We start from the raw sequence: 8,472 nt of genomic DNA on the forward strand, positions 1-8,472 counted from the left end.
TATTTCCTTAGGGGTTATAGATCTATTTAAATTGATTATCTGGTTTTGGTTTAATTTTGGTATGTGGTACCTATCAAGAAAATTGTCCATTTTGTTTAGATTTTCCAATTTTGTGTAGTACAGGTTTCTGAAGTATGACCTAAGGATTATCTGGATTTCCTCAGTATCTACTGTTATGTCCCCCTTTTCATTTCTGATTTTGTTATTTTGGATATTCTCTCTACCTTTTAGTTAGTTTGGATAGGGTTTGATCTGTCTTGTTGATTTTCTCCAAGAACCAACTCTTGGTTTCGTTGATTCTTTGTATTGTTCTCTTTATATCTATTTTATTGATTTCAGCCCTCAGTTTGATTATTTCCTGCTGTCTATGCCTCTTGGGTGTGTTTGCTTCTTTTTGTTCTAAAGCATTCAGCTGTGTGGTAAAGTCACAAGTATGAGGTTTCCCCAAATTCTTTATGAAGGCACTTAGTTTTATTTATTTTCCTCTTAGCACTGGTTTCATTATGTCCCATCAGTTTGGATATGTTATACATTCATTTGCATTGAACTCTAGGAAGTCTTTAATTTTTTTTCTTTATTTCTTCCTTGACCCAATGGTAATTCAGTTTAGAGTTGTTCAGTTTCTATAAGTTTGTACGCTTTCTGTCATTTGTGTTGTTGAACTCCAACTTTATCCCATGGTGATCTGATAAGATTCAGGGGGTTATTCCAAATTTTTTTGCATCTATTAGGACTTGCTTTGTAACTGAGTCTGTGGTCTATTTTAGAGGAGGTTCCATGAGATGCTGAGAAGAAGGTATGCTTTATGATGTTGGGTGAAATGTTCTATAGATGTCTGTTAGGTTCATTTGATTTATGACATCTGTGAGTTCCCTTATTTCTCTGTTTAGTTTCTGTCTGGATGACTCCATTGATGAGAGTGGGGTGTTAAAGTCTCCCACTGTTAATGTGTGGAGTTTAATGTGTGATTTAAGCTTTAGTAGTGTTTATTTTACAAATGTAAGTGCCTTTGTATTTGGCACATAGATGTTCAGAATTGAGTCATCATTTGGTGGAATTGTTCTTTGATGAATATGAAATGTCCTTCTCCGTCTCTTTAGATTTATTTTGGTTTGAACACCATTTTGTTAGGTATTAGAATACTTACACCACCTTTCTTCTTAGGTCCATTTGATTGGAAATTTTTTTCAACCCTTTACCCTGAGGTATGTCTGTCTTTGATGTTGAAGTGTGTTTCTTGTATGCAGCTGAAATATGGATCCTGTTTTTTGTTAGCCCATGTCTTTTTATTGGTGAATTGAGTCCATTGATGTTGAGAGATATTAATAACCAGTGATTGTTAATTCCTGTTACTTGTTGTTGATATATATATATATATATATATATATATATATATATATATATATATATATATATATATATATATATAGTTGTTGTTGTTGGTGGTGGTGGTAATGGTTATGGTGATGGTGGTGGTGGTGGTGTGTGTGTTTCCCTTCTTTGGGTTTTCCTGGTGTGGGATTATTTATTGCCTGTGTTCATTGGTGTAGCTAACTTCCTTGGGTTGGAGTTTTCCTTCTAGTACCTTCTGTAGCGCTGGATTTGTGGATAAATATTGATTAAATTTGACTTTATCATAAAATATGTTGTTTTCTCCACCTATGGTGATTGAAAATTTTGCTGGATATAGTAGTTTGGACTGGCATCCATGACCGTTTAGAGTCTCCAAAACATCTATCTGTCCAGGCTCTTCTGGCTTTTAGAGTCTCCACTGAGAAGTATAATGTAATTCTGATAGGTCTGCCTTTATATGTTACTTGGCCTTTTTCCTTTTCAGCTTTTAATATTCTGTCATTATTCTGTATGTTTAGTGTTCTAATGATCTTATTGAAGATCTGGTCTACGCATTGAGTTAGGGTTATTCTCCCGCATACATTCCTATAATTCAAAGTTTGGTCTTTTCATGGTATCCCACATTTCCTGTACATTTCTTTCCTATGGGTTTTTCTTTTTCACATTCTTTGCTTATTTCATCTAGATCCTCTATTTTATCTTCCAGACCTGATATTCTATCTTCTGCTTTATTCTTTTTCTACTTATAAGTCTTTTCTTTGAGTTTTATAGTTAATTATTAGATTTTTCAGTTTAATCTTAACAGCTTAAGTTCTCTTCAGTATTTCTGTCACTTTATTGAATTCCATTTTCAAATCTTGGATTGTATTAATTATTTGATTACCCTTATGTTTGTAATTTCTTGGACACCACATATTTTCTCTTTAACTTATTTTCTTCAAGTTCATTGAGCTGATTTGTGGCTTCTTTAAATTACTGAAATTTTTTATGAAGCTTATGTTTTTTTTTCATTTAAATTCAGTTCCCTGGGGCCCATCTAGATAATTCTCATTAACAAACTTCTACAGGATTGGCATGGTTTGTGTGTGTGGGGGGGGTGAGGAATAAGAATGAAAATAAGATATACAGGATTCTGGAACTTGTGGTTAGACAGCCAGTGTTGGACTAGCTAGACCACAGCCTGTCAGTCACTCTAATAAATCCCCTTTGTGTGTGTGTGTGTGTGTGTGTGTGTGTGTGTGTGTGAGAGAGAGAGAGAGAGAGAGAGAGAGTTCCCCTAGAGAACCCTGACTAATGCATGCATGGATAGTAAGCAGTTGCAAACACACACACACACACACACACACACACACACACACACACACAAAATCAAAACAAACAGACTTTAAACTATAAAGAAATTTCAACAGAAACTTGAAACTAAATATAATTAATTAGGTACTTAGAAGTAAAATTTTCCATGCCTAAATTAAGAACTATATGGATTTAACAGCAGATCAGCATATAACAAAAGGAAAGAAAAGAATGAAAATAATTGAGAATACAAATGATATGTAAAATAAATAATCAAATAATCTAACACGTAAGTTCCAGTAGAAAGTCAGGGAAATACGGGGCAGGGGAAATTTTATGACAACAATGTCCTGCAATTGTTGAAAGCCATCAAGTTACAAATTAAAGAGGAGAAAACCTTAGGGGGCAAAAAGGTAAAGACAACCCAACATAAGTGCATCCTCATCTAGTTGTTAAAAACCCCAAAAGAATTAGATACCTCTAAAAAATCACCAGGAAAATTAGACACATCAACTTCAAATTATGCACAATAAGAGTGAGAGCTGACATTTTATTAGAAATTGTGATTAACAAAAGACAATGGAATGACACATTTGAGAACAGGAGAGAGTAAAAGTAGCCATTCTGGGATTCTAAACTCATTTTAGAACAATAAATTTTATTTTCTGTATATGAGTGCTTTGCCTGTATATATGTCTGTGCACCACATGTGTGCTCAGTGCCACAAAAGCCAGTAGAGAGCATAAAAGCCCTGGAACAGGAGTTATAGATGGTTGTGTGCCACCATTTGGGTGCTATGAACTGAACCAGATCCTCTGGAAAAGCGTCAATTGCTCTTAATCACTTCTATCTCTCCATCTCTGAAAATATATTCCTAATAAATATATTCTAAATAAAATAAGAATGCTTTAGAGAATAAAGTGGCATTAAGTTATGTGCAAAAAAAAAAAAACCTGGCCATTATCACATCTGGGGAAACATAGTCTCAGAGGCAGAGCAGTTATTATTTAGGTTTCAATTGCTATGATAAACACCATGACCAGAAGCATCTTGGGGAGGAAAGGGTTTATTTAGCTTATATATCCCAGGTCAAAGACAAGAGTAGAGAAGCCAGGGCAGGAAATCAAGAGGGGAACCTGGAGGCAGGAACTGAAGCAGAAGCTGTGGAGGAATGCTTCTTAGTGCCTTGTTCAAACTGCTTTCTTATTAAACCCAGGGCCACCTGCCCATGACTTGTGCTACCCACAATGGGCTGAACCCTTCCACATGAATCATTAGTCAAAAAATTCATCCAAAGGCTTGTCTAAAGACCAATCTGGTGGAGTCATTTTCTCAATTGAAGTTCCCTATTCCAAAATGACCCTGATTTATGTCAAACCATCCAGCACGGGCAAGAATATTAAGCCTGATTGACCCTTGATTGCCCACTTCACTTCAAACCTATACTTGGTTGTTGTTTTTTTTTTGGTTTAATACAGATCCTTTTAGCCCTTGCTACCTTCAAACAAAATCTTTAGGCCTCAGCCTGCCAAGTACACCACCTCACCTAGCCATGCACTTTTCTTTATACAGAAAAAAAGAAATATCCTCATTGCTTCATGGAGACTCAGTAAGAATTGTTCACACAACCCAAACACAGACTCCTTAGCTCCCTTTCAATATAAAGCCAAAATTGCTGGTCAAGAAAGGTGAAAATGGAAAGGTGTATATTTAACATTCTCTCTCTCTCTCTCTCTCTCTCTCTCTCTCTCTCTCTCTCTCTCCCTCCCTCCCTCCCTCCCTCCCTCTCTCTCTTTCTTCCTTCTCTTGAAAAAAACATTTATGAAAAAAATTTCCATGAATCTATTTACATTTTTGTCATCTATTTCAATTCCTAAACACTATGCTGTATCTTACTTTCCCTACATTTTGAACTTTATGTGAACTTTATGTGAAAGGGATTGTATAACATGTTCCTTTGTATCACACACACACACACACACACACACACACACACACACACACACACACCAAAAAAAATGTTGTTCCAAGTAATGTTTGTAAGGTATATCTATGATTGACCTTTCTTAGTTTTGTACACAAACGAAATAATTTGACTCAACAGTAAAGTAGGAATTTAAAAACATGAAAAAGTTATCCATGATGTAGCATGTGTCTATAGTTATTTCATTTTTATTGCTATGTAATGCTAATATACTATAAATTATTTATCCATTCCACTGCTGACAGGCATTTGCATTCTATTTTTGAATATAATGAGTAATGCTGCTAGGAAAAATCTTGAATGTAGCCTGCTGCTTTCTGAATTATGAACAGAGGAGTCCTTCATAAAAGCAGAACCCCAGGCTTTCTAGGCTTCCTTATTACAGTTCAATTTTATGACCTTCAAGAGTTATTTGCTGAGCTTGGCATGGTGGTACAGATTTGTGATTCCAGCACTCAGAAGGTAGAAACAGCAGGATCACTAAGTATTTGAATCCAGACTGGTGTACATAGTGAATAAACTGTCTAACAAAAGCCCCAGTGCCAGGCATGGGCAGCCTCCTTTTAAGTTGTTAATCAGGGGAATCCAAGCAACTTTGAAAACAATACAGACTATTGAAGGTGCCCTTAGTTGCCTCCCATCACTTGAAAGTATGAGCCTGTTGCTGATGATACTACATACTTCACACACAGGACTTGGCAGAATGGAGCTAGAACCAACCTGGAAGTCTCCTCCCCAAGGATTAGCTCTCACTGTATTGGAAAGAGATATGCAAGCTTCCAAGTGAGAAAAGCAATCATTAGTTCTACCCATCCATAAAGCCTATGAAACAAAACTGTCCAGCATGCAAGATACCCTCAAAGGTACAAAAATGACAAACAACAGCTGTCTACTTGGACTTTATGCCTGGTACTGTAAACATAGACTACTGGTGAGGTCATGGAGTCTAGAGGAGAACCTACTATTACCAATTTCCTAAACCAAAATAATTTCTAATGGAATTGTATTCTAAATATTTATCCTATATTCAGAAGTAGTGCAGTTCTCACCCTTTATCAAAGAAACTTCATTTATTACTTATTTATGTATTTATTTATTCTCTCAAATATTACATCCTAACCACAGTTTCCCCTCCCTCCTCTCCTCCTAGTCCCTACTCTCTGTCATCTTCCCTTCCCACTGGATCCACTCCTCCTGTTTCCCTTTAGAAATGGATAGGCCTTTTCTAAACCTGGGATATCATGTTGCAAGACTAGGCACATCCCTTCTTATTAAGGCTGGACAAGGCAGCCTAGTAGGAGGGAAAGGATCCCAAAAATAGCCAAAACACTCATAGACAGCCCCCACTCCCACTGTTAGGTGTCCCACAAGAATACCAAGCTACACAACTAAAACATATATGCAGAAGACCTAGCTCAGACCCATTCAGGTTCCCTGATCGTCACTTCAGTCTCTATGAGCCCTGCTTAGTTGTTTTTGTGGGCCATTTTCTTATGGTGTCTTTGACACTTCTGGCTCCTACAATCCTTCCTCCCCATCTCCTACAGGATTACCAAAGCTCTGCTTGTTTGCCTTTGGCTCTCTGAATCTGCTTCCATCAGTTGCTAAATGAAGCCTCTCTGATGACAATTATGCTAAGCTCCAGTCTAGAAGTATAGCAGAATATCATTAGGAATCATTTCACTGACTTTTTTTTCTTTTTGCCAGTCATGTTTGTTTCTGCTCCTAGATCTCTGGAATATTCAGCCTCTGATTCTTAGCCTTCCAGGGAGTGTCAGGAATGGGTTCCTTCTTGTGGCATGGGTCTCAAGTTGGACCATTTATTGGTTGGCCACGCACAAGTTCTGTATCACCCTTACCCAGCACATCTTGTAGGCAAGACAAATTGTAGGTTGAAGGTTTGGGGGCTGGGTTAGTGTCCCAGTCACTCCACTGGAAGCCTTGCCTGGTTACAGAAGATGACCGGTTCTGACTCTGTATCCCCCATTACTAGGAGTCTTCCCTAGGATCACCCTTGTAGATTTCCAGGAGTTTCTGTTACACTGGGTTTCTCCCTTGCCTCTGAAATGCTCCACAGTTCCACTCATCTCTCCCAGTACTCTCTCCATCCATTGCCCCCACCTGATCCTTCCTGTTCCCATCCCCACCCACCCCCATTTCACCTGCAAAATCTATTCTATTTCCCCTTCCCAGAGAGACCCAAACATCTCCCCTTGAGCCCTCCTTGTTACTTAGCCTTTCTGGGTCTGGGGATTGTAGCATGATTATCCTTTATGACTGCTTCTATTTCTTTGGGGATTATAAGTGTATTTGAAGTGTTTATCTGATCTTGATTTAACTTTGGTAAGTGGTATCTATCAATAAATTTGTCCATTTATTTTAGTTTAGTTCTTTGAATTTCCTCAGTGTCTGTTGTTATGTCTTTTTTTCATTTCTGATTTTGTTAATTTGGATATTCTGTCTCAGTCTTTTAGTTAGTTTGGGTAAGAGTTCGTCTATTTTGGTGATTTTTCTCATTCTTTGTTTTGTTGGTTCTTTGTATTTTTCTCTTTGTTTCTATTTTATTGATTTTAGCCCCCAATTTGATTGTTTCTTGCCATCTACTGCTCTTGAGTGTGATTACTTCTTTTGTGCTAGAGCTCTCAGGTGTGCTGTTAAATTGCAAGTATGAGATCTCCATTTTTTTTTAAATGTAAACACTTAGTGCTATGAACTTTACTCTTAATACCATTTCATTGTGTCCTATAGGTTTAGTATGTTGTATATTCACCTTCATTGAATTCTAGAAAGTCTTTAATTTCTTTATTTCTTGGCCCAGTTTTCATTCAATAGAGAACTAGCTATTCAGTTTCCATGAGTATAAAAGCATCTGTGGTTTCTGTTATTGAAATCCAGCTTTAATCCATGGTGGTCTGATAGGATGCGTGGTGTTATTTCAAATTTCTTGAATCTATTGAGACTTGTTTTATGGCTGAGTATGTGGCCAATTTTGGAGGAAGTTTTGTGAGGTGCTGAGAAGAAGGTACATTCTTTTGTGTTTGGGTGAAATGTTCTGTAAATATATGTTAGGTCCATTTGATTTATAACATCTGTTAGCTTCAGTATTTCTCTGTTAATTTTTGGCTGTATTATGTGTTCATTGGTGAGAGTCGGGTATTGAAGTTTCCCACTATCAGTGTGTGATTTAAGCTTTAGTAATGTTTCTTTTACAAATGTGGGTGCTCTTGGGTTTGGGGCATAAATGTTAAGAATTGGAACATCATCTTGCTGGATTTTGCCTTTGATGAGTATGAAGTGTTCTTCCCTGTCTCTTTCGGTTAATTTTGGTTTGAAGTCTATTTTCATATATATTAGAATGGTTACATCTATATGGTCCATTGCTTGAAAATCGTTTCTAACCCTTTACTCTGAGGTAACGTCTATCTTTGATGTTGAGGTGTATTTCTTGTATGCAGAAGCATGGTTCCTGTTTTCACAGCTATTCTGTTAATCTGTGTCTTTTTGAATAATTGAGTCCACTGATATTGAAAAATATCAATGACCAATGACTGTTAATGCCTGTGATTTTGGTGGTGGTGGTGGTGGTGGTGGTGGTGGTGGTGGTGGTGGTGGTGGTGGTATGTGATTGTGTGTGTGTGCGTGCGTGTGTGTGTGTGTGTGTGTGTGTGTGTGTGTGTGTGTGTGTGCTTTCCTTCTTTGTGTTTTGCTGGTGTGAGATTATTGGGTTGGTGTTTTCCTTCTAGTACCTTTTGTAGGGCTGGATTTATGAATATACATTGTTTTAAATTTGACTTTGTCATGAAATATCTTGTTTTCTCCATCTATAGTGATTTCAAGTTTTT

This window comes from Peromyscus californicus, unplaced genomic scaffold (assembly GCF_007827085.1).
Source record: "Peromyscus californicus insignis strain IS unplaced genomic scaffold, ASM782708v3 Scaffold_4__1_contigs__length_199733344, whole genome shotgun sequence".
Classification (NCBI taxonomy): domain Eukaryota; kingdom Metazoa; phylum Chordata; class Mammalia; order Rodentia; family Cricetidae; genus Peromyscus; species Peromyscus californicus.